This window comes from Hoplias malabaricus, chromosome 1 (assembly GCF_029633855.1).
Source record: "Hoplias malabaricus isolate fHopMal1 chromosome 1, fHopMal1.hap1, whole genome shotgun sequence".
Taxonomy (NCBI): domain Eukaryota; kingdom Metazoa; phylum Chordata; class Actinopteri; order Characiformes; family Erythrinidae; genus Hoplias; species Hoplias malabaricus.
In genome coordinates this window covers 17,759,238-17,787,116 of record NC_089800.1, presented here as the reverse complement: position 1 = coordinate 17,787,116, position 27,879 = coordinate 17,759,238, and the positions used below count along the sequence as shown (strand labels likewise).

At 36.0% G+C, this 27,879-nt stretch overlaps 1 long non-coding RNA gene across 1 annotated transcript in view; it reads right to left on the bottom strand.

Annotated features, from left to right (window-relative positions):
• Positions 1-873: 873 nt before the first annotated feature.
• Positions 874-27,879, bottom strand: part of LOC136689079 (uncharacterized) — a 33,216-nt gene continuing 6,210 nt past the window's right edge. The window contains exon 4 of the long non-coding RNA XR_010801724.1: positions 874-989. This is a non-coding gene — a long non-coding RNA (uncharacterized lncRNA). The remainder of the gene's footprint in view (positions 990-27,879) is intronic.

Sequence of the window (27,879 nt, the reverse complement as noted above, 5' to 3'; positions counted from 1 at the left end):
TTGGACCAAACTCCAAAAGTTACATTCTACCTATCAAAGCACCTGCTAAAAATACAGGAAACAAGGAGAATATGTATTTTTGAATGCTTCCTTATCTGCTTCATCTAAAAAAGAAGTGATTTGGACAAAGTATATGCTTCGTGATGGAAAGGAGATTTCTTGTCATAGGTTAGTCAGAGGTTTAAGAAATAAATTACATTATATTTAATTATCATATACTTCAGCACTATCCTACTCATAAATCTTAATTAAACAGAAATGCAATAGAATTGCCCTGTGGCTCAAAAACCAATGAAAATCTTGGGCCTCCTCTAGCTAAACAACAAGCTTGCATTTGGAATTAATTCCACTCATGCCACAGCCAGCACAAATATCACTCAACAACGTCACTCAAAACACTGGATAATATATGCATCAACTTTCAACTGAATTCCAAAGTCCTTACGAAAGATTCAATAAATATTATACTATTGGAGCAACATTGGTTGGGCACTCATAAAGCATCAGTTAAACACATTAATAAATCATTAAAGATTATGAATTAAACCAGTCACAAACACATGGCCCTGGCATGATTTTTTGACTTTGCGCAAAGTTCTCTGCCGAGACTTTTTCGATAGCTTAGTTCTCCAATACATCATAAATCACATAAATTATAAATCAGAGTTTGTTTTGACACATGAGGGGAGAAAAGAAACTGCTGTCCAGTTTATGAAAGAAGTCAGCATAAATAAAATATGTCCTCATGGGCAATCATAAATATGGAAAGGTAAGGTGTGAAATGATTATCTAGTCACAGTGAAAGCAAAAAAAGGCAGAGAAAAGAGGACATATTGTGCAGAGCAGCTCTCTGCTTGTCTGGATGCGAGTTGTTTGGTAGCTTCTCCTACCTGTCATACCTGCAGAGGAGTTGAGCCAGGTCTCTGGAGGCTCTACTGAGCGTTGAAGACCAGCACACTGTCCACAACAGTACTGCTGCCTCTACTTCACTGAAATTACAGAGAGAATGTGTGAGAAAGAGAGAAATAAGAGAAGAAAAATTGCAAACAACCTGGTTTATACATTTATAATGCAACACTGTGAATCAGACTCTTAAACATCTGAGACACTGATATGTAAAATAATTTATCTGGGCAGGAACTGTTTATTTCTTTCAAAAACACTAAAATTAGACTAAACTATATTTGCAAATCAAACCTCCTGACCCACAAGAGACCACAACTAAACAACACAGGTTTTGTTTGGGAATAAATTAATTTTGAGAGGCAGAAATTGCCACCAAACGGCTGAAACTGAAATTATTTGTGAGGAAAACACCTTTGAAGGTTTAATTTTTTTAAAGGGAGATACTCTAACCCTTATCCAGAAGTGAATGACAAGCACAACCACAACTAAGACATTGGCAACCATGGCAGCATTCTTATCCTTTATAAACAGCGCTGTTCAAAATGACCAGTTTCAGTGCATTTTCCTGTTTAAATGAGAAGGAGCCACAGCTCTGTTCAGCGCAAGAGCCCAGGAGTGAAGAGCAAAGAGCAGAAGCTCTGGATGTGTCCTTTATTCTCTTTTTTTTCTGTTCACATTTTCACCATTTTTACTGAGTGCCATTATTTCTTAGTGTGTATTGTGTTAGGTTAGATCAATTAACCTGATCTTCATGCCCCCCAAATAAATGCAAGTGAGATTGGAGATATTTGGATGAGGAAGTGGGACAACCCTAAAATTCTCTGCACTCTACGTAAGAAGCAGCACAATATTAGAACAACTTATTTTTTTACCATGTACAACAGAGTAGGTGATTTTGTAGAAACCAGCAAGTGTAAGTTACTTAGAATAAAATTCAACTTTAAAAGCCACACCCTCTTATTTTAGCCATCCATTAAAACATGCATGGCTTGACTAGTCACACACAGAATACTGGAGAAAAGTGTGTAACATTTAGTTTTCAAACACTATCCACTTACCTTGTTGCTAATACATATGTAAGAAATCACTCGACATTATCATAATGGGTAAAATTTGTTGTGAATATTTATTTAGAATTTTCAGAAATTAAAAATTTCGTGGGCAGGGTGATGCAAGTAGGTAGAGAGGCAGAAACGTTTAAACAGCAGAGCATATATTCAATATTTATGTACTTGTTGTGTTCCCAACTTGTGTGGCCCTACTGGACACAAAAGCTGGGACACAACACAAAAACTGATCCTAGATTTGTTTGCAAAGTCTGATATGTGCAACCACTTTGATTGTTTATATTGCAGTTCTAACAAAATACTTTCATATTAATACTGTATAAATTTGTATAAACTGCACAAAACTATATGCTCTAGAATACAGTTTACCTGCGATTAACTAATTCACTAATTCCCTGGTTGACTTGCAGGTACTAGATTACCCCTAGGTTGTTATTCTGGGCAAGCTAAATGAATTAAACACAAATAGATTTACATATAGTACCTTTACATTTTTATTTGTTTACTTATTTTTTTCTTTTAGCAAGAGTTGCTAAACAAACTGCATCAATTTGTTTGTCATGAAAAAGTAGGCCAGGAACTACTGTATAATCCTCATCGGAACCAAATCTGGAGGATCTGAACAGTACATGATTAATTCTTGGGTATTAATCATGTAATTCTTTCATATAAAACAAAGCTTAAGCTTTATTTGCTAAGATATTTGACCTTGTCAAGGAGTTAAGACATTACAGCTTGGATTTAAAATGCATCTAAAGATTAAAAATGATGGTTGACTATTACTGAGGATTATAAACCAAGGAAAATTGCTTTTCATTTTGATACACAACTGAGTTTAGAGGAAATAAGAAGCAGGTGGTACACTGTGTATTGTGATAGGAAACAAGGTTACATGCAAGATGTGTGAGATACATCTATATTATCTCTTTTTTCCTGCCTTTCCTTTCTGTGGACTAAAATTAAAGTAATATCTTGTAAGAGCAACAAGATTGGCTCCAGATTTGTGCCTCACAGCTCCAGGATATGGGGTGTAAAAGAAATACAGAACCTCTTTGATCTTTGCTCATTCATGTGCAAAAAAATCCTTTATGGTTATAAAGTATGTGTTACTTTGACCAAATCTTGTTTACCCAAGCAGTATGTTTGAGGTATATGTTTATATCTAAGTGAAAACTTGTATCAGACAGGAATTCATATGTTTAGATTGCATGTGCTTTCTAAAATAATCAAGGTCATATTCACAGAACTCACTTTTATGTTTTATGTTTATATTTCACCAAGATCAAGGCCAAGGATTATAAAGTAAATTTATGCACAATACTATTTATTTGCCAAAGTTATAACAACTCAGCCACATACACTGCAAACATTGCACACTAAACAGGCAAACGGATATAAGTATTGAGGCAGTATATCAATCAACACGTACTGATACAGAGTCACTATTAATTTTCAGTTTTAGCAAAAACTCATAATAAACATTATATTAATTATATTCTGTTCCATATAACAAAGTAGCCATTGCTAAACAAGCTTGTTTTCATTCAGAATGCTGTACATTTAACTGCAGGCTTTTTGCAAATCTGGATTCTGCTTGGTTTTGCAAAACATACCAAGATTGGATAATATAAACAGAGAAAAATACAGAAAAAAAAACAGAATAAATCAGATCAAAATCAAATCAATCAGATCAATTTATTTCAGGGACATTTCGCAATATGCATTCTTGTGTGTTTTTACGTTCTTGTGTTCTTGCTTGACGTCATCCACTGCCGAATTTACATTCCAATACTCAAGAACACAAACGTCAAGTACCGTTCAAGTGCCTGGATGTTGTTCTTGCTCCACCCAAATGATGCATCGATTCATGACTTGTCATCCCTGAAAATTCCCATTCAATGCTGCATCACAAATTTTCTCTTACAACGTCACTTCTCAACGTTTAGAGAACACAAGTCTATTCGTTGTGTTCTTGGTATTGAGAAACAGCTTTGATATTAACTGCGTTCCTCAGAGAGAAAAAGAATTGAATTAAGTTAATTAATGCTAAATTTAATAACATCAAATATGAACCATTACAAATTTGGAAATACTCAAGCACTGAGTTTATCAAACACTAGGTCCAATTAAGAAAATGGAACCAAGATAGCTTTATGGAGAGTCAGTGAGTGTGAAACATATGACACAAGGTAGAAATTATTGGTTTATTGGATTGGTATAGGCATCAATACTGGACTTATTACATAGATCACATATGGGTCAGATATGGCCAATCCCCATTCAAAGCAGTTTCTGGTCCTAGTGTCCCTCAAAACAATAGATACCATCTAGAATTAGAAATATTTAGGTCAATAAAAACAGATTTAGGGCCTAATGATCTTTTATTCCCACAGTGCAATAGGTCGAAAAGATCCTATTTCCAGAGGGAGCTGTGAACCTTCTGAACATTTTGATATGAAACATGAAAATTCAAATACAAGTTTACGAAGATATGCAAAAATATGCAAAAGAAAAAATGCCTTTAGACCCCAGGGGTTTAATACAAGACACAAGGACCTTAAGTGAGCAAAGGTAATTTATGAGTACTCCATATTAGCCAATACTCTGAGATATATTAGGATCAGTTCCAGAAGAGATAAGCTTGGTACATCCCCAGTAGAAACACATCTTTTCTTCCTGTTCCTGACTACCTGTTACCACAGCAAATCTTCAACAAACTATTCTTCACCAACTTTTCAGTTACTGTCACAAAATGTATTACTTCCGATATATGACAAACAAAACTAATGATAAAACTTAAATGTCCTTCTAGCTGGTTTTGTTTTTGTACCCACAGCATGGAGGAGATTAGTGCTTAATCTGAAGTACTTAGCAGCACTCAATCATATTACTTAAATCTGTCCGTTGATAGATAAATATAAAGAAAATGAAATATTACAATATTAGATGATGGATTTAAGTCTGACATAGTACGTTTGTTTATCTAATTTGAAATGAGGTATGGTGAGTTTTTTCTCCAAAACACAAGACCCAGGATGTATTCCCTTGATTAATAATGAGTTCTTAATCCACATTGATAGAGAATACTGAGGTTATGAGTTTCCTTCCATTACTGTTATATCCATTCAGCAAATATCATGCAACTGTTATTCTAGCCTACACAGTATTTGATTGGGAAAGAACAACTGCCTGCAATTTGTAACTCAGTCAATATAGAAATTTAATATTGTAAGTATATGAGATGGAAAATATTCCAGGGGAGGTTGTTTTTTTTTGTACAGAAAACTTTTAGATGAAACAATTAGATAATGTTTTTGAGCAAACTGATGGGCATTATTAAATACAAGTGTATAGAGTGGCAAACAGAACAAATTTTTAGGTTGTTTTTCAAGCAAAGTATTCTTTTAAAGCACTTTGATTGGTTTACTACTTGAAAAGCTTTTAAACCCATTAATGCTGTAAGGTTACAGTCTTCTGATGTTTGGGGTGCATTTTTAATGTCTCTGCTTTTAAAGTAGGGCCTGGCAGATGAGCGTTGTAATCCTTTCTCCTCTGGCCTTAGAGACCTCTTTTGACGGTGTGCACCGACAACAAATGTTGACCTTGCTGTTCAAACCTAAAGGCCTTCAAGGTATATGCAAACACAGCAGCATGGACACCTCAAAAGAGGGCCTGCGTTTGATGTTGATGGGGGCCATTTTCAAAGCAGAAAGAAAGATACCCATAGGCTTGAATTCCATCAAACAGCTTTGATATATGTGTTTCTGCAGTGTTTATAATTACAAACAAGGCGCATCATGATTAAAACATTGGGGAGGAACCAGGGCTAGGGAGGGCCTAACGAAGAGCCAGTCTGCATCTCAGTGGGGAGACAGGTGTGAGTGTGTGTGTGTGTATAGCACACACTGAAAATAGCAGACAGAGAAGCTCAAACACATCCTAACATGCACACAGTTAAGAGTTAAAGTGTTAAATCAATAAATGAACTAATTGTGCTCCTCCCACAAATGTGTCCTATATTTTACCAGTTTACATAACTAAATTTCTGCATATGTTCTTTTGCTGGATCTTTGCAGGTCAACAGACCATTTTCAACAACACACAGTCAGTCAACCTTAAACGATAAAGAAATGGTAACAAGAGCAAGGAGTAACTAGGCAAGCCTAGTTTTGCCGGACCACCATTAGCCATATAGCCACTGTCACAGAGGTGTTTATGGCATTTGAAAAACAGGAAAGCCCAAAATACATACCCTTGTCATTGGAAGGTCTGGAGAAGCTTTGGTGCTTCATATCAATGTCTTTGTTTACCTAAGGGTTTTATTATTTGATTGTGTGGTACAGAAAATATGGAGGGCAGGACTAATAAATGCAGAAATGAAAAAAGAAGCACAAAGAATTTGCTCATAATATATAACACCGACATCAGTGTTTTTCTTTATTTATTTAAAAATAAATACCAGATGTTCAACCACCAAAGAACAAAGAAGACCAAGAACATTTTGTTGATTTTAGAATTACAATTACTTATTTATTCAATGTAACAGGTCAAAGCACATGAAGTTTAACGTGGCTGTGTGCAGCTATATGGAGTTTTATAAACACACTAATGCCACAAAATGGCTCCCCACCACTTCCCTTTATAATATTTCAGGCAATGACACACACTCATATGAAATAAGATAAATTCAACAATTCTCATCGCTCTGTAAGATATAAAACTTGTGTAAATGTTGCCGAGTTCGGAGCCGTCCTGCTGAGCTTATGATCTAAACACCGCCGAGCCAAGGCTCTGGCCAAGGTGCATGGTGTCATGCCAAACACAGCCCCAAAACTAAACATGTTCCTGTCTTCAGCCATGGTTGGGGCTGAAGAACCTACGTCTTTTGGTTCCAGCTGGGAGCTAATTTTTTTGGTTTGTGAACAAGTTTATATTGGTGCAAACATACCAAATGTTTCCAAATTTAGTTCACAAATTGGAATGTAAAATATGGCTGGATTAAAAACAGGTGGTGTCGTAGCACGAACTTAAGTTCTCTCTGTGAAATATGGCTGAACATTAGGAGTGAGTCAGTCAGTCAGGCAGTCAGTCAGCAAAAATACCTCTTCTATTTTGCTGATGTTTAAAGGCTTCGGTGCAGCAACTTCCATTAACATTTGCTAACCACTAAACCTCATCCAGAACTCATGGTCGCTACCTAAGAACGCATTTGTTTGTGAAACAGAGACAGTCCGTATCGCACTCTAAAGTTATTCACATATAAAATACACTGTTAAAATGTGCTAATCAGAAAAGATCACTCCATAGAAAGATTTTAAACATTTCCCATGTGATCATGTGAGCCACACCCCAGCATGATAATAACGTCAGTCAATTTAACAGGAATCTGCTTCAAAGTGGTGCCAATCCAGGACACCTAAGCCATTTTGGAAACTTGGAAATAGGTCCATCATCATCTGCCTGGCGCAGTGGGTGATTTTGTCCAGAAGCCATGTTCTGTGGAAGTCACACATACTGTCAAATGGTCAAGGGCTGTCGTGTTGAGATTAATGAGGAAGCTCAAGGCACTCTAGGGGGTCGAGGGAGGATTGGGGGGGTGGTATTGCAGAGGGCGCTGCAGGCTCCATCAGGGTATGAGCACACATACACACACACAGGCTAATTCACACTGCATGAGTGCAACCAAATACGCGCCGTCTGACATTTAAGTAATTAACAGGAATTATGATCCAAAAGAGTGTTTACATAATGTCTGCAGGCACTTGCATCACAGAACCGTAATGATGCTTGATGTTATCTCGGCTGCCATTAAATGGTCTGTCACAAATAAGGACAGATTTAGAAACATGCAGTAGTCAAGTGCATCATTTGAACTGTGTTTTTCCATTATGTAATCGTAGCTTATTCGTTGTTGAAATAACAGCTTTAATAAACAAATTATTATACATATGACCAGGCCTCTTTTAGCCCTCTGTTGCTGTGAAATTAGTGCTGGGTGATATATCACATATATTATTATAACAAAACCATATAATGTTTTACTAAAAAATGTGTTAATACAAACTTAAATATCATCTAAAATAGGGGAGTTGTTAAATATTTTAAATAAATTATTATAATCAGTTGTATCTGTAGCATGTGTGACTATATAAATTGCTCCAATAATCTGCATAACATCTAAATATTTTTATTTCAAAACCTGCTGTCTCATTCTGTGCAAAGAAATGCCAAAAATAACTAAATAAATGAATAAACCAGACAATCAAGTGCCACAAATCCTATAAGCATAAGCATTAAAGAGAAAGTCCATCACAGGTCTCCTTAGTACTGATCCCTCCTGTTCCCCATGTGTGGTCTAAATGAAAACCCAAACAGATCCATTCCCTCAAGTTCCCTCACAGACATAGGGATCAATACAGGGACATGTGGGTATTGATCAGCGTAATGGTGGCAATACTCACAAATTTGGCAAAACAAGACCCTTTTTTTTCTGGAGGTGCCAGCCCGGCAGCATGAGTGCTCTGAGGGTAATGTTTTTACAATGTCCATGGATTTTATAGACTACTGGATTACACAGTATTACATTGTTCACCTTACAATCAAAGCTACTCAAAAGTGCATACAGTCTATGGAGCTTTCAAGAAGCAGTTTTTTTCCCAAAGCAGTTGAAGTGAATTGGCTGTGGTATTTAGCCTAATGCTAAACCTGCATAGCTATAAACAGATTTAATATTGATTTGACATTCATTTTAACACTAAACATATATTTTTGAGAAAATATTATTTGAAATTATTTAATACAAATCTGTTTAAAATGTGATATGACTAAACACAAGATCACACATCATAGCACTCACAGTATTTACTTAACTTCTTTATGATAATAATAATTTACCCCATAGGCTACATAGATTCTATTGATACTAGTATTCCTACAAGTTACACTTAAAAGATTGTATGTACCAAAAACTCAAAGAAAAGAATTTGTACCTCAAAATAAAAACTGGATTAGCATCCATTAGCATCATTTACAGAACATATATATCCCTTAGCTGCATTGGAATAATTACTGCATTTGAAATATCTATTTAAAGTGAAGGTGTGCCATGATTGTCAAGAGGTATGGGATCACTCTAAGGAGAGCAGAGGCAGAGCAGAGATTGAACCAGTGTACTTTAGTTCAGTAGAAATTTATTGGAGGGGCTAAACTGTAAATTCTATCTGAAATGGGTTGATATATGCAAATGTGTGGGTTTTCATGACATCATAAGACTTGTAAAAACAGCCAGTTATGCAATTAAGAAATGTTTACTTACTATATGAAACTCTTTACCATGGAAAGTGACAAAACTATGGTTCTCCAATATACAGGCTCTTTAAATCCAAAGACTCTGTGCACTATCAATGTCAAAATCCTAATGTTTCATATCCAAATGGGTGCCCTAACAATCCTACCCTAGTAAGGACTTTAAGTTTTAGCCACCAGGGCAATGAGACCTTGAGGATCAGATCAGAAGTTGTATAAGTCCACTGAGAAGTTCACCTTGTTGTCTAAAGGGAACAGGTAAGAAAAAAAAATGCAGCAGAGTGTTCTGTGTGGCTTATAACTCAGATCAACTAAATCATGTAATTGTTCTCTAAAAGCTTAATCAAAGTGTAATTAGCACAGATGTAATTGCAGTGACATCAAGCATTCAACATTTAGGCTTAATGATAATTACTGTAATAGCTGCATAAGCACTCAGCATACTTCAAAGTAATGCAAATGATGCTCATAATCCACAAAGACAATTCATTCTAAGAAACTGGTCATCTTAGACTATTGCTTATGCAGTTTACTCTCAATTGTGCCTCTGCTGACCCATGCTACCCTTTAGAGACTTCAAAGAGTGGAGTCTAAAGGGCTGTTATACATACTGCACTGAACCAGTTTAACTGTGAAGTGCAGTAATTAACGTTTTTTTTTTCTTTAATGTGCAAAGCGCTGTAAGAGCTTATAGCTTCTCAAAATTTGCTGGCAACTGTAATCCCACAAAAATGTTAATTATGCCATATAAAATATTGTTGAACCAAGAAAAAATATGTAAAAATAAATTTGATTTTGTACAACTACATCACCAAAAACTGTGGGTTTTTTTTTTTTTTGGCAATAGAGAAAATTATATTTCAAGTATTATTAAGCTAGAACAAGTTATTGAACAGTTTATCATTTGGTATTTTTTTATTAAATTGACAGGTTTTTAAAATACAATTAATATTTTTCTGTTCATAACTCATTTGTGTATTATTATTTAGAGCTCAGAATAATCAGAATAAACTTTTAAAAGTGAATTATTATTTAAATGAACTGTTAAACGTATTAAGCACAAATGTATACTTACCCTGACACCCCTGCTATACAGACTTATCAGATAAATTGCAGGCTTACTGCTATATTTCTATATTAATATTGCATCACTGTACAAAAAAAGAAATAGGACAGTAATTAAAGTGTAATTTATATCAATAGAAAACAGCATATAGACCAGAATAAGTGCAACATTTATATTATTAGTTGCTAAGAGATACTGGTGTGGGTGCATCTAAATATACTGATCATGGTTGTTAATCATTGAAATTCCTCACAACTCCAGATGAGTCCAGGCAGCATATGCAGATAAATCATTAGAATAAAGATTGCGTTGAGAAAGTCTGTCAATGGAAAAGTGAGGGGGCAACACACATCTCTGCATTGCATTTTATGCAAGACAAAACAATTGATTATTGAGAATCATTTTAATACATCAGCACTCCCTTGGCTGCTTTTCCCAGCAGACCCCTAGTGTTGAGTGGAACCATGGTATGTCTTTAGCAATAATGCAAAATCAATGAGCAGAAACTGAGCTATCATCTCTTTAAATGCAAGCTGCTATTTCACTGATTTCTAATTAAAATGACTGAGTCTAAACTAAAAGCAGTCTCCCTATTGGATGGATCATAAAAACACTGAGGTTTTTATATACAAAATTAGGTGGATGAGTTCTAGGGAATAAAATGCTACAATTTTCTCATATGCTAAATGAAAACACATTGATCTGTAAGCATATTCCTTTGCCCATTCTAAATGCTAAACAAACCCCAGTGTTTTGAAATAGATATATGTATGGTAATTCTTTCATTTATCTCTGAGATACGAGACAGAGAACGGAGAAGCCCTCTTCTATTTGCAGTTCCATTAATCTTTTGAAGCCATAAACGCGTAATTCAATGGAAGACAAAGCAAAAAAAAAAAAAAAAAGTCCAGCACCAGTCACCCTGGATTAAATATTCATGCTGTATGCCTCTCTGTGCTTTTACACCAACAACTTCCATGCTCGCTGCTCTTTGATATGAAGTCGACTAAGGCGCTTGTGTGATCGTTGGCCCATGAACAGGGAGGACAGCGCAATCAGAAAAGTACCAGAATCAACATGAAATAGCTAACAATTACTGGCACTTTTTCGCTACGGTGGGTGGAAACAAGGAGCATATATAAATTCACTGTGTTCTGGAAGAGCTCACGGTACTTGCACTTGGCGGAGGGCGCTGGAAAGTAACTATGCCCACAAGTGATTATGTACTCATTCTAGTTCTGTCACTTTGTGTTTACACGTCTGTCAATGACATGGCAATCAAACCTCTTATAAGACCTAATTCACACAGGGTAGCCTAGTGCATTTAAAGGACACTTTTGGCCTTCACTGATGAGAATCTTAAAATACATCTTATTTGGACAATTTTTTTTGTGCCTCAACAAATCTTATCTTATCCAGTCTGTGAACAACAAACATTAACCATGTATAACATCAGGTAAAAAATTATTATTCATAACTTTAAATGAGGGCAGCTTAGTGGCACAACAGGTAGTACCTCTGTCACAGACTCCATCTCGAGTCACTGTCTGAGAAGAGTTTGGTGTGTTCTCCCCTGTGTCTGCATGGGTTTCCTCAGTCCAAAAACACATACTGGTAGATCTTTTAGTTATTCAAAAGTGTGTGAATGTGTGAGTTTGTGATACGCTGTGAGAGCGCCCCGTACTGTTCCTTGACTTCATTATCGACTCTTGAATGATATTTATAATACTTTGCATACACAAAAAAAAATGATACACTTTTTTATATTTTTATCACTATAACTGTATTTATATTCAAAGTTTCTTGGAATTTCATATTGAATGACACATAATTTTTCAAAATTTGTCACCATAAAGTCATCATATTACACTAACCAAAGCTAACATGGACATCACCTAAACACAATGTTCATTACTGAACTGGACAGTCTTAAAATACAGTACCTTCACTTTAAAAACCTGTCATTCAGGATTTAACAGAGTCTCTGAATCTGGCCCTTTTCAGCTGTAAATCCTGATATTACCGTCCTCCAGGCTTTGACTGTTTTACAGCACCATTTAAATAAGGGAGCAGGGTGGAAAAGTATGTCAAGGGTCTGTAACAGATGTCCAGTGGTCTTTCCGCTCTCCCTTTGGCTAATTTAGCACTATATTGAGCCTTCAGGGAGGATTGATGGTCCAAGAGGAGGGGCCTACTCTCCTCCACATGAACAAGTCCCAGGAGGAAGCAACTACAACTTCCAACACTTTATTATTGGTCAATTTGGAGTCTTCTTTCACTTGGGTGACATGGCTTAGGAGATGTCACAGACCGGCCAATCAATACTTGAAGCTTAGCAGGCTGAAGTGTCTGCCACCACGAATGGCAGCAGCTGTGGCTGGACTCACTCCTGACCTGTTTATCGGACGGTAATTACTTGCGAAGTGCTCAACATTTGGCTTGGGTTGACCAGAGCACATTAATGAAGAAGAGGGGAAAAAAAGCCTTGGAAGGTTGAGTGATCAATCCATTCTTGAGCTTGACCACTGCATTTTAAATGAAGTGGAGATTAATATGAGTAAGATGAAGTAAGTTTAAAAAAAAAATCTTCATGTTCAAGTCCATCAAACGTTCACTTGGGCTCAAGAAGCCAGAGTCATTTTTGGTCACACTATTGATTAATCACCCATTTCTCCAAAACGGCATTGACATTTGGGCAGGAAACAAGCAGTTACAAGTTTCTTCAAAGACTGCGATTGGTTTTAAAAAGTGCAATGTACAATTCCCACCCTCTGAATTTCTCTGTAAATCGACCAGAACCATCTCCTGATATTTCTCAGTTTATTTCCTCTGAAAGAAGAGTACGCAGGCAGCAGCGCTGGTGTTAGGCTGCGTTTGCCTGTGGCTCGATGTACTTGACTTGTGGTGCAGCAAGGCGCTCAGCATGTAAGCAAGCCAAAGCCCGGTAACTGGCAAATGTATTGATCCTATGGATTTCCTCCAAAAGATGCGATAATGATACATCATGGACAGATTTAGCTGAACAAACTGTTAGGGAAGTGTGAAACCAATTTGAGAACATAAAGACCAGCACTTTCATTTATGACACCGCAACAACAAGCGAGAGAAAAATCTATAGAAGACCTTAAAATGCCTTTATCCAGAAAGGAGTCTGCTGTGTTCACGTCTAATTCAACTTTGCATGGTATTGAAATTTCAACAACTTATTTTATGTTGCTATTTTGGAAATCTCTTATACAAGATATACAAATACTTATACAAAAATCTTTTATACAAGAGTAACTTTACAGGAACGCTCTCTAAACTTTTAATGCATGAAAATGTTAAACTTAATTCCAATTATATTTGGACCATTTCTAATTTCCCAGTTCTCACTTGTCATAGAATACTCTCATGCACGCAGCTGGCACTTTTCAGATGGCTTAATAATGATAAATTATCATTTTGTTGTAACAGAAACAATTGAATAAAAATGTAATAAATATTCTAAAATGACAAAAAGATATAAACCCAACAACACTTAAGAAAAGTCTATTTTGAAGTATATTCATTTCTATATAGGTTTACTTCGAAAGCAATTGTAATTGGTATACATTTATTAATGCTGTCATCAAAATAAGCAACAAAAAGCATGTGCTCTCCATAATAATCGCAGATAAATATTATGACATAATTATAAGATGACTCCTCTATTCCATTCTGAGATATTTGGACATAATCCACCATGTAACGTATCAAACCTTTTCATTTTTCAACCTGAATCGATGCATCTGTGCTTTAAGCTTCTTAGCACGCCAAAGTATTAGATTTCTGTGAAAACCTCATATAGACAAGTATTTTATTATTATTTTATTTTTTTGATGGAATCCACAATTTATATTACATATTTTCCAGCTGATTAAAATGTAATCACTGATTATTGTGACTCCTCGCAATCTTTTCAACATCAAGGGGAACGTTCGTTTTAATCTCTACTACATTTTAATTACTTGGGCAATTCCTACTTTCTGGGAAATAATATTCATCTTTGCAGTATGCAAATTACAAGATATAGACATGGATGGATTTTCCAAATAATGCCAAATTTTTACCATCTGCTCTGAAAAGTCTTTAATTTAATGACACAGCAGATTATTCAAACTCCAGAGTGCAGACTTTGTTATCTCTAGATTGTAACATTAGACTGAATTACTTTTTCCCCTTATATGAACACTGTACGCTACAGAAACGAAATATATGTCATACTTCTTTTAATATGAACTGCATGTTGTTCCTTACAATAAAACAATTTCAATCTGAGCTTAAAAAGAGGGAGAAAGAACATATAATGTTAAAAAATATATATGTTTTAAGATAACTGTGTATAATAAAGAAAAAAAAAAAAGAGAGAGTTGAGCTCCTTTAATCATGAAGCCCACAGGTCACCATTGTGAAGTTCTCAGACAATAATGACAGAATAAACACAAAAATGCATAATGGTTACTTAAATAATACATTTAACCTAAAGACTGAGTTTAGACTGATTTAGTCAAAACTGAACAGCACAGTTTGTTCATAGCTACATTTCTGTTTTGATTATGACAATAGGGCAGTTTGTTTGCAAAGCTTGTCTTCTTTATACACTGGACACCTTGTTTGATGGCAGCTGTAATTTTGAGTTTTTTCCCCTTATCTAAATGCTGGAGGAGCCTGCAGTCTTCTGTGGTTCTGTTTAAAATGCGACTGCTGGCCAGCATGCTGAGTGTTCATTTTGGAGCTGTTATGGCCAAATCAAGATAACAACATGTCTCTTCAAACAAAATGACCACAGCATGATGCTGCCAGCTGAAATTAATTCCACAGTTGACTCAAGGGGGGAAAGTCTCAGAGCCTGCACCTACTGTAAAAAAGTCTTGAATATGTAAGAGGAGGCCTTATCTTTTATATGCCGTCCGCAATTCAATCTCCCCCAACATTCAGGATTACACTGATGGAAATGTACATCAAACAAAAACATTTTTGCTGAACCACCTCCACACGCCATCAGGAAAATGGATTTGCAGTGCTGTTACGAAAGGTAAATTTTTTGCAGCTGTCTTTGTGTTGGAAAAGTGATGCAGGGTCACTGTGGCCTCATCTCTACTGGTTATGACACCCCACAAATTTTTTTGGACAAAAACTTAAAAACACACACTTCCCAGTTTTTTATATATATATATATATATATATATATATATATATACACACACACACCAAATCATACTCTAAATAAAACTCAGATTATGATTAATTATATTCTTTACATTATGGACAACTAAGACTCTGCACTTTAAAATGTAAAGAATAGTTTAGTTTCTGCAAATCGAGGCACACAATAACTAACCAAATTCATCCCTGACAATGCAGAAACACTGGGACTTGGGTTTGAAACACAGATGTGTCATGTGTTGTCTATGGCTGGATGACCTCAAAAACACAACTGCAGTGAAAAAAAATGGAAAAAACAATGTCAGTTTCCCTCAGTATGACGTCACTTGCAACATTCAGTACTCAGCAGTATATCTGTCACAACAAACACTTACAGATTGATTTCTAATATTAATTTCTGCATTTCATGTTTATGTTTCTATTTATGATATTAAATATACCTTTTAATGCAGTGTCTTGCAAGATGTTTTAAAAGTGTATTTCAAAATTTCACAAAGCTAAATTAATAATGCAGTTTAATACTGATATATAAAGCTTTAATAGGCTTCTGTTGGTGTAATTTAACAAGAAGCAGAACAAAAGCATATGATCCAAGCATATTTTGCCATTTTTATGGAAGACATGACGAGTACTCAGAGGATATTAATAAAGTTTAAACAATAACCTTTGATATCCATGATTTGGAAATTAGTTTTTTTGACGTTACCTTTAATAATTAACATCAAGTAAAAAACATAACTCTCCTTTCATAATGCATAAGATGCCATGTACTTTAAAAAGAAAAGATAACACGTTTTTGGGACAAGCCTTAATTATTTCATGTCAATTAGACAGAGGTGGTAACGTCAGAGATAATATCATGACTAGTCTATGACAACCTAATCAATATTACACTGACACTTCCACAAAATACAGTCAAAATAGGGAAATTCTAACAAGGAAAAAAGTTGGCCTAAGAGAATATTCAAAATGTACAAATATAAATTAAATCAGAAAAAAATGTGCTTAAAAAAGATTAAGAGAATATTATATACAAAACACATACCACAACATTTTACGATAATATCTGATGTTTGCTGTCTATTTATCTGCATAAAATTTCTTGTTTAAGAAAACAATTAATTTTTTTCCCTTTTGCTGAGTGACTCCGGTGGTGTCACAGACACTTGATGTCTCTATTCAGCGAGCAGTGTTGTAAATAATTGCAGACAATTAGCATGTTATTAATGATGCTGAAACAAAAGGACAGCTCCCTTGGCGCACATTTTCAGCTTTAGGAAAACAAAACCTTACTGCTGTTGACAACATGCCATCTGTCTCCAAGTCCACAGGCAAAAAGACGAGCCGTGCTCGCCGCCCTCAGCGCTAATATGACATGTTGAAACATTAATCGCCCCCTTGGGCCGACATAATTACTACTCCATGTTAATCACCTAACAATTAGCAGCCATCAGTTCCGAGGGGCAATCAATGAATTAGCTGGAGATTCTCCCACATGTTCATTGCCATTCTACCCATTCAAAATCAGCCAGCCCTTTAGACTGACACCTTCTGTGCATAAAATAAGACCTCATTTGCACTTGTACCAATTAGGCACTCTAATATCCCTCTGTGACTTGCAAGGCCATTTCACACTTTCTGTGGCATTGATTTTTTTTTTTCACCTTCCTCTTTTAGTGATGCATTTTGTATGCAGTTGTAAAGACCTGTTAACAAAATGTACATTTTTACTGAGAAAAAAAGTTTGTTATATTAATATAAAAAATGAAAGTGTGTAGCACAACACTAATATTTTTTTTCTTACATTATTTTTTACCTGCCTCTACCTCTGAATCAAATAATATTCAAGTACATTTTTTCACTTCATATGAATAACAATATAAAATTTGATTAAAAATAAAACCTGAAGCAGGTGCAGAATGGATAATTATTGTTGTTACTGCTTCTCATTTTCTTGAGAAATAATACAAAAATGTAATTAGAAAACATACCATCTGTCACCATATACATTGAATAATAATATACACATTTACAATATATATTGGTTTGGCCTGATTGGCCTATGCTAAGCTACCATGTAATTTTTCTCCTCCATCAATATGTATGTCAAGTTATACATTACCAGCCCACATACATTCTGAAAAGAGCCTATTATTTCAGATTAGAAACCTAAATTTAATCACACCGCTTGATGCTTTATTCCTTCATTATAGTCTATATTGCCCCAGATGATATTACAGTGTAGATGCCCTCCTTGCTTTATTGTGTTATGAGCCTATATAGCCACATGTGTGAAGTGGCTTGCTGTGCACCAGTGTTATAAATCAGTAATATACTACTGTGAATGCTGGGTGATATATTACGTTCCTATTTTTTGGGGGGTGGGATTAAAATGCAGTGAGCATCCATATGTATGTTCAGAGTGTGTTTCCATTCGTCTGAATAATCAGTGGACGGTTGACAGTCAGGTGCTAGCCTGGCCGGGCCAAGGGGCTGATTTAAATGTCAACCTTGGCATCACCAAAAAGTACCTATGGCAATCACTGAAAGCTTTAATAGGTTTCCTGTCTTGTTCTTAATTTGCTGAAATTGCAAAATCAATACCTGCAGTTGTAGTCACAGCTTCTTGTTTTACTGCTTTAAGATAAAGTCTAAAGGGGAAGGCAATCTTCACTTCCAATTTGCAATGTTCAGCATCAGCCTAGCTCTTATCAGTGGCTTTAAAATAAGCAGCTGTCTGGCCCTAACCACTGGGCTCCTCGTGCCGAAATGACTGCTGCATACACCTCCATGCAAAAAGCACTGGTTAAAAATATGGTGCAAGATGACAGGAACTAAAAATATGAAAATGAAACCTTCTATCTGCAAGTTGTTACATCATTTAAAAATATTCACACTGCTTGAAAATTTCATGAACATTTACTGATCATTAAAGTTAAATGTTTATTTCTTTTCATGGAAATGTAACAGTTTGGAGATATATCTGTTGCTGTTTTTCTTTTAAACAATGACGATATGAATATTATTCACTGGTCAAATGAAAGACTAAAAAGAGCTGGAATGCGATCTACTCACAGTGAACAGAAATCAAGCTACTATAATGTCACAGCTACGATAAAACGTCACATGTAAATAGTGTTAATGTTTCAGAAGAAAGAAATTCTTTAAAAAGGGTTTGATGGGCCATCCCGTAGGAAAAAAATTATATAATTATGTAAAGAATATGAGAGTGAAAGTCTTTTATAAAGCTTTACACACACAAAAAATATCCCACTAAATATAAATGTCCTAGAAGATCTTTGGGAAAGGACCTATATAATCACAGAGATCATAATCACACATGACAAACTTTTGGTTCTGCTATGGCACCCTTCACATTTTCATTATTTAATTAATAATTAACAATTCATAAAAAACATTCACACAACTGACAGGGATGAAATACAGTAGTGAATTGTTTAAAGCAGCTATATAAAGCATCAATGCTTTAAACCAATCAAATTAAAGGCCACATCGCATTCTCAAATTAGACAAAATCCACATAAAAACAAAAGATAACAGGCATAGCCCTAACTCAGTCATGTATGAGACAATGAATGGGGAGAGTGTGTGCTGTGTGGGGTGTGCCTTTCCAGCCTACTGTGTAACTACAAACCAACAGACTCTGAAAAACACAGCTGTTTTCAGTTCAAACAACGCAAAAGGCTACAAATATAAAATAAATAAGAGAGTCGAGACCCTGATTCCCTCTGATTCTTTCAGGAGACATGACAGTATTCATTTGCCTGACTTAAAAGCGTACCTACAGAGGCCTGTCAAATACTTGGTGTAAGTGTTTTGGCATTATGCAAATGAACCAATATAAAGTGTGTGTTCATTTGTGTGTTCATTTAGTTTGTTTTTAAGGGGCCCTCAGATCTTTTGCCTCAGCATGTGGGCCATTAATCCATCTTAAAGCCCTCTATCTCTAATCTCCCCTCTTTCATTAGCCGAGATGAACACAGAATGCATTTGTTGCTTTTCACTTTCTAATTGCATCCTACATTTTTTTAAATGTACACTGGCCCTTTATTTAGTACCTTAAACTGCAATCAAGGGGAGGACTTTGGATTTGATCATAGAAATAATTTCACATGTTCTAGAACAGATTAAAGAAAATATAATCTGGATATTAAGAACATTATATATCAAAGTTAGGGGTCAGTGGTGGTACAGTCGGAAGAAAATCCATAAAAAATTAAAAACGGATTTGATGAAGATGCAGTGTGGACCAAAAAAAAAGAGCAATTTTAATCAAGCCGCATCTTTATGACAACCAGTTTAGTGATTCTTTTTCTTGGATCTTTTAAATTATTTTGTGACATCCCAGTGCTTCATAATCGCGTAATACAATAAGAAGATCAGATCAGGGACCAAATATTTTCCAATCGGCCATAAACTGAATGCTATTTTTGAACATCCTCACTTTGTGAGGCACAAGTGAGTGGAAATTCAATTTTATTTTTAATATTTATGGGTTTTAGACATAAAAGCACTTAATGATAATGCTAATAGTACAAGAAGCACACCAGATTTGTCACTTTACGCATTTTCTATGAAAGTACATAACGAATGTCTTGTTTACAATTTCCCATTCCAAAACAACTGCTCAACAACAGTTCATTCCAGGCCTCATTCTTACAAATTTCCAGCAACTAGCCTGAATGAATGCTTGGGGAAACACTGCCACCTACTGCTTGGTCAAAATGAATAAGTAATAGCCTTACAAATTCAAAACAGACAAGAAAAGATGCAAATGACCTGCATGTTAAGTAATACATTCCTCTAGGCACAGGCAGCGTATACATGACATGCACATTATGGACAAAAAAAAAAAAAACAGATCAGCAACAATCTCCAAGCATGGCAAAGCTGAAAGCAATGAGAGGGCTTCCTAGTCAGCTATTCAGGGGGCCAAGCACTAAATCCTAATAAATAATATTTCAGTAAATACATAGAAAATTCAATCAACCTTAACTATTAGATGGAAATAAAGCAGTGGCTCCATGAATGTGGTTTATATTCAGTGTAAAAACTGACACTGAAACCCAAACACTAATGCAAGTCTAAATAAACCTACATTGTCAGACCACATCATATGGAAGCAGTCTTTGGAATGAAGGGTGTAGTAATATTTTAGTAATAATCAAAGGATTATTCCAGAAATGAGCAGTTAACTGCAAATATGTCTCTCCACCCTGACTTCATGATTACACTTAAGCCCCTGTAGTTAGGTGTTTTGAATTTCCATATTCACAACCACGTTTAGAGTGAGGACGACAGGGGTGACAAGGCGGAGGGGGAGCAGCCAAAATGTCTGCTGCACCTTTTATTAAAGCGTATGAAAGGCGCTGAAGGAAACCCACACCCTGTTTTCATTAGCTGCATGTCAGCCAGAGAGAGAGAGAGAGAGAGAGAGAGAGAGAGAGAGAGAGAGAGAGAGAGAGAAAGAAAGAGAGAGAGAGGACACCACATTTCTTTCCTTTTTACCTATGTGCCTCATATTACAGCACGCAGCTGGGCATCTAAGCCACAAAAAGAGGCTTATTCTAGGGATTTTTTGCTTTGTTTTTTTTAAGAAATAATGTTTCATTTTAAAAGATTGTGGAAAAAAAGAATGAAACATACTAAAATAATATGATATGACAGTATTAATATATGTTAATAAAACAGCGTTGTCTATTTCTTTTTATTCTTATATTAATTCTGTTTCAATTTGACTAAACATACTGAAAATTAAATAGCAGCACTGGCAAAAGGTATCTGTTTTATCTGCACCCTACCCTATGTGAAAAATTTAAGATACCTTGCAGATAATAAATAGTTATTTTGTATATTTTTACAGCATCTGTTTCCATTCAGTTAATTTGCAAATGTCTCTCAATATGACTAAACAAAGACGCTTCTTGAATTTTTCGCCGGGGCAAAAAACAAAACCAGATGTTGCCGTGAAAGAAATGAAACGGGCTGAAAGAGAGAAATTTTCACATATATCAGGACAAGGAGTTTTGATCCGCATATATACACACACGTTTCTAAAACGTCTGCTCTATTCAGTTTACTAATTCATAGATTATTTAAATAAAGCAATGCAAAGTTAAAAAAGAAAAAAAATGCACTATTTATATTTACATATCATTTTCTAATTTCTGTAAAATTCTGTGAATACATATGTTTATTTTCAAGGTGGTAAGCATAAAATAAACTTATGATTTAAACATGTACCCATTTCATTTGAAATTGTGCAGAGTTATGGTTATGTTGTGTCAAGAAACATGTAAAAAAAAAAAATCATAATTCATACTCGGCAGGATGTTACGGCAGAGAAGTGTGTGAGGAAAGCGATGAGAATGTGTGTGTAGACAGCGGCGGAGCAATCAGCTGACTGGCAGCTTGTTTGTTAAAGCCATGTGTAAAGCAGGGTGAGGAAGGAAGCTGGGCTTATTACTATGCAGAACCCTCACTAAAATGCTCTACGGGCCAGAGAGGGGGAATGAAAAAAAAAGAATAGAAAAAAAAACAACCCTCTGCCTGCTGCTGGAGATTTAAACACATCACCACCCTGAAACGAGCGTCATCCTGGCTATGGAACCTCGGCTTGCAAATTGCATTTCTTAATGATCATTTGACTGCATTTGTCTGGCGCATCACTCTTCTCCCGGCTCATGCAAACGCCTGCCCTGTCCTGTCCTGCCTGACCAATCACAGCACGTGATGAAGCAATCCTGCCCTGCGTGTGATTAAAGATGATGGATCTCCTCGGCTGATAAAAAAAGGAAAAAAAAAATTACCCAGACTGCCCACCGTAAATTTACACACACCTTAAACGTCAGCCCCACGCTCGCACATATAAAAGAAAGAGAATTAACGCGGCGGGATTAAGCCGAGGGGGGAATAACAAGGCACCTCCTGTATATTACAATGGACAGCGGTGCACCCCCGAGAGAGCCGAAATTGTGAACTAGAACAAGACATCCCTCATCAGGAATGGAGCAGAATTACAAGTGCAAGAGCGGAATTACACAGCCGGCATGGCCACATTATGTCACCGTCCTGACTTAAAGAAGCCTGGGATGAAATAATAAGAAGAATAAAAATAACCATAATAAAAACTACAGGGCTCCAGTGCTTGGACCCCTAATAATAATGCACAAAACTCGCCCGCATTGCACATCATGAATGTGGATGAGATAGAGTGAGGAGGATGGATAATAAACATGAGGATTCATGCAGCATGGTCACACTCGACTTGACGAGACGCACAAAAAAAATGACAGACATTCAGAGATATTTACCAGTGTTTTCGGTCCTCACAACCGCCCTATTCACTGTGTTTTTGAGTGTGAGTGAGAGTGTGTGTGAGCCTAGCCTTCTCTCTTGGACCGCTAAAGCAGAAGGGGGATAAGACAGTGTAGTGTGTAGTGTGTGTGTGTGTGTGTGTGTGTGTGTGTGCAAGACAGTGTGTGAGTGTGTGTACGCAACCATGGCCCCGAGACGCATGACCCACAGTGATGCTCAGGAGCCATTCAGTGACCTCCCGCTAGCTGGCCCCCGGTGATTAATTCCCCCTGCCCTTCACACACGGGACAATTCAAAGATGTGTGTGTGCCCCCCCATACTGAACCCCCCCCACCCCGAAATGCCTTCTACAAATCCCCTCTACTGTAACACATACACACAGATATACACTGTTCTGCTGAAACAGAAGCACACAGATACACACACAGGTTCATTTTAAATACAAGTTCAGGATGTTTGCTCATGCATATAGCCTATATGCAAGTACCTATGTCTTTTAAAGGAATAATATTACTTCCATTGAAGAAACAACAGGAATACATATGTAAGTACCAGTATGTTATAATATGATTTTCTACACTATATATCTTTATGTGTGTATGTATATATTACAAATGTGTATGTGTATATACCAATTTATAATAAAGAATATATTCATCTCATTCATATATATATATATATATATATATATATATATATATATAGTAGATCTACTACATGTGCACAAGCTTAGTCACATATACATTATTTTTGCGTATAAGAAAAATAAAAATTCATTCATTCAAACTGTCATTCCAAATAATTTGCACCAATTCAAACTCATCCATTTCAGACTGTACATTTTGATAGATTTAGAATGACATGCATTTGATACACCGATTCTTTATTATCTTTGTAATCAGACACAGTTTGAAATTTCATGTAATTGTTTAAATTGCCAGACTAAGGGCTCAAGAATGAATTGTGTTTATATTGACAATATATGTATTTGTTTACCCATTTTCCATCCTAAAATTGATAAGATCCATCAGAATTACAGATGTTCTCCTGAATCATTCAGCTTTACCAAGGCTCATGGCCAACACGCACATACACGCACAAAAAACAATCCACCCGGTGTCTATCGAAAAATATTATATAAAAGACTGAAAAAAGACTGAAAAAAGGAAGAGGAAAAAAAGAAAGGAAAATAAATGATCATGGTGCAGTTCATCAGTCAGTCAAAATGGAGCTTTGGTGAAAAGAGAGAAGCAGTTGCCAGTTGCCATCATAATATTTTTTCCCCCTGCACACACATTTGCGCTTACACACGTTTTTTCTCTGACCACAGATGGCCGCCCTGCTGCAGCAACGCAATTTCCATTTTCTGACAGACTGAATTACCATTTGTCCACTTTCTTTTCTGATTATGTGCCGGACAGCAAATTTTGGGGGGCTGCACAATGCAAATGTTTTTTTTTTTCCCTCCTCAACCTGACACTACGACAGTATAACTGGCCATCACACAAGGACGGAGTGAGAAGAGCAATCTAGCATCCAGGGGATAGGAATTTCTGATCAGCTGCAGTGGTGAGGAAGCTGCTGTTCCTGTCAGAGCTGTACTGTAATCCTATTGGACAGTGTGCTCTGATGAAAACTATAGGATTCAGGGCCCGCACTACGGTGGAAGCTCACAATTGAAGGCGTCTGACCATAATTTTAAACCATGTCTGCCGAGCATTCCAGCCACAACAGCAAACAGCAATTTGACTGCCGGAGTAACTATGCAGATTACTCTAACCTGCCTTAGCCCTTTCAAGCTCCTTCCCTTATGCTATTTGTGTTATTTAAATTACCACTCCGTCAAACACACTCGTCTGAAGGCATGATTAACAAACATTCCTTAACACAATCCTGTGGGGGCCAACATTTCTTAATGAAGCTGGATTCTGCCCTTTTCCGCTAATGTGGTCTAACCTGAGAAATGTAGAGGGAAAGAGAAAAGTCTAGTTTTACATACAAAATAACAAGGTGATTCTTCTTTTTGTTTTGCTGCAATATTCAAAATGATCACACATATAATTCCAAAGTTTTAAATCACTGATTTCTCTAAAATAAAATCATGTTGCTGGTACAAGTATAAAGGTAGTATACTACTAGATTTCAGATAACTGTAGGAAGCTGTAAGAAGTGAAGTATCAATAATGTTACATTTTGAAAAATGTCAAGGGCCAAACACACTGTGAAAAAAAACCACACACAAATAAAAAGGTACGTTTCAAGCTGAGTTTTTAAAAATGTATGTTCTGACAAACACTCTATGTTACTAAAATACAAATAATAAGTTTATAATAATAAAAAGGTATTTGATTTCTCACTGGGTGGGATGAAGAGGTTGGGATGAAAGTATAAGAATATTATACATATTTTATAAGTGAGTGCATTTTAATATTATTTATATTCATACCTTCTTCCTGTTCACAAATGATCATGAAGCATTTATAGTATTTCCATTCCATCTATGCTGTAAAATAATTGTAATTATTAATATATCAGCAACTATTAATTTCTTTCAGATTTTTGAAGCGTTGGGTTACTTCAAACCTTTCTTTGGTTTAATGTAAACAAAAGACAAAAAACATGAACAAATGTAATGTTGCAATGTAATGGGGTATTTTTCTGGTGCCCATTTTTATTTATATTTTTATTAAACTAGTGTGAATTTGACAGAACATCAACCTTTAATTCAATAAACAAGAGTTAGAAACAATTAGTAACTAATGACACTGTACTTGTTTGGCAATTATAAGTGCAAATCTTAGGAGTAATTTAAACCACCATACGAATCTAATATAGTCACGAACTTTGGTCCTGACGGCGTCTAACCATTTTAGCTCTGGGGCCTGATACATAAAAATCATGAGCTATGTGACATAGGTAGGAGAGGCTACAGTAGCACTGGGACTTGCTGAGTACACATCAGTTGGCCGAGGCTATCAGCGGCTGTTAGCCCTAGGCAGACACAGCACATTCTTATAAAGGTCACAAATCTGGGCCATGTGGTCGCATGACCAAACCAACTTTGTAAATGTTATTGTACATGATGACCCGTGTGAAGTGAGGCACACACAGAGCCACAGCTGGAGCTAATGCAGCCGTGGTAAAGGCAAGCTGTGCATGTTAATACCTACAGTCTTAAAAAAAACAGGTTCTTAACTTGAACATATGGTGCTAAGAGAAGCACTTAAGTGGTATATAACTTTTATATTACATATATGTGCAAGACACCTAAACTTTATAGCAATTTCTTTACTCTCATTAATAAAACTAGCTCTTTAAGAGATTAAACATGAAAAAGATTTTTGGGAACAATGCTTCTTTTATGCAAACTCTCCAGAACCCTATATAAAGGATTCAATTGAAAGATGTCAGATAGCCCGCTGGCCTATCCTCCATACAATATATTTACAGGCATTTTTATTTATACAAGGGCTGAAACTTTAAAAAGTGCAGAATTTGACTATAAACAAAAACTTAATCAGAAAGAACCACTATTCAGTTTAAAACACCGATAATCAAAACGATTAAGAACCATTTGCATGACATTTGCTGAGAGCATACATTCAGACAATAGATGTTCAGAACTTCTCATGTTCAGAACTTCTGCTAACCAGTAGCTTACACAGCTAATTAAAAGATGACAAGAACTAGTATTATATGAAGAACTGATTCAACAGGTGCTACTTCTTTGAAAACTACCTTCATTTGGCTCATAGCCGTAAGAAACATCTAAATCAGTAAAGGTCTTTTGACTTTAATTCTAGAAAACAGATGATCTCATGTGGCTAATCTTTTCAGAAAAAAAATACTCCACACCACTAATATCCATATTGATCCATCAATAAATATCTGCACATAAAGGTTATGTTCATGTTAATAACTAAACTTTACTTCTAACTTTGTACTCCCACAGTGTAGAGAAATTTTTGCCGAGCAAATATTCATTCATTCATTCATTATCTGTAACCGCTTATCCATTTCAGGGTCGCAGTGGGTCCAGAGCCTACCTGGAATCATTGGGCGCAAGGCGGGGAATACACCCTGGAGGGGGCGCCAGTCCTTCCCGAGCAAATATGTAAGAAGGAAATGCATTATAATTGAGCTCAATATATGTCCAAGCTTAAAGAAATACAAAATACACATGAATTTAACAGGTCACGTAACAAAGTTCCTCATACATTTTTTTAAATCACCTTCAATGTATGTACCACATTTATAAACATCACAGTTATAGTGACATGCATTCCATCTTTCCTCATGAAAATGTTACTCTACTGCAAGATAGGTGAGAGAATGGAGGAAAAGGCAGATAACCCTCTTTTCCATTCCTGAATTAAAGGAATTCAAATGGTTTGTAAGATGGCTACTACTCAAGAGCTCCCTGGTCACAGAGCACATTAAAAAACACCATGCTCTGTTTGGCTAGCTGAATGAAACACCTCTTATAAGTTAAAAGTTTGAATTATAAATATATCAATATGTCAGCCTTCCTAACAGTGGCCTATATGCAGTGACCTGTGTCTTAATGTTACACTGCGGACTTGAGAGTGCGACGCCAATTTTGTGGGGGTATCTCATAGTGGCAAGTCATCCATAGAGACACAGTAATGAACAAAGCGTGCAGCTGTGGATCCTGACTTATAAAGGATATTGTGGAGGGTGATACAGTTGAAAGGCATGAATATGAGGTGTTTGACGGAGGTGGGGGGGGGATCAGCAGAGTTTGCTGGAGTGAATTAATTCACCTGAGTAGTGTGAAAGCAAGAAGCTCTGAATATTAACAGGGCTCTTATTGTAATTGCATGATTAAACTTATTCCTGGACTCCAAATAAAACCATTATTTCTGTATTTTTACACTCCATTTTAATCAAAATAGTGAGTAATATATTTATTTATTTATGTGTTTGTACTTCATCTCTTCGTTGAGGTGGGGAAAAGGTTAGTAACTTGTCATGCTGGCAGGAAGCAGG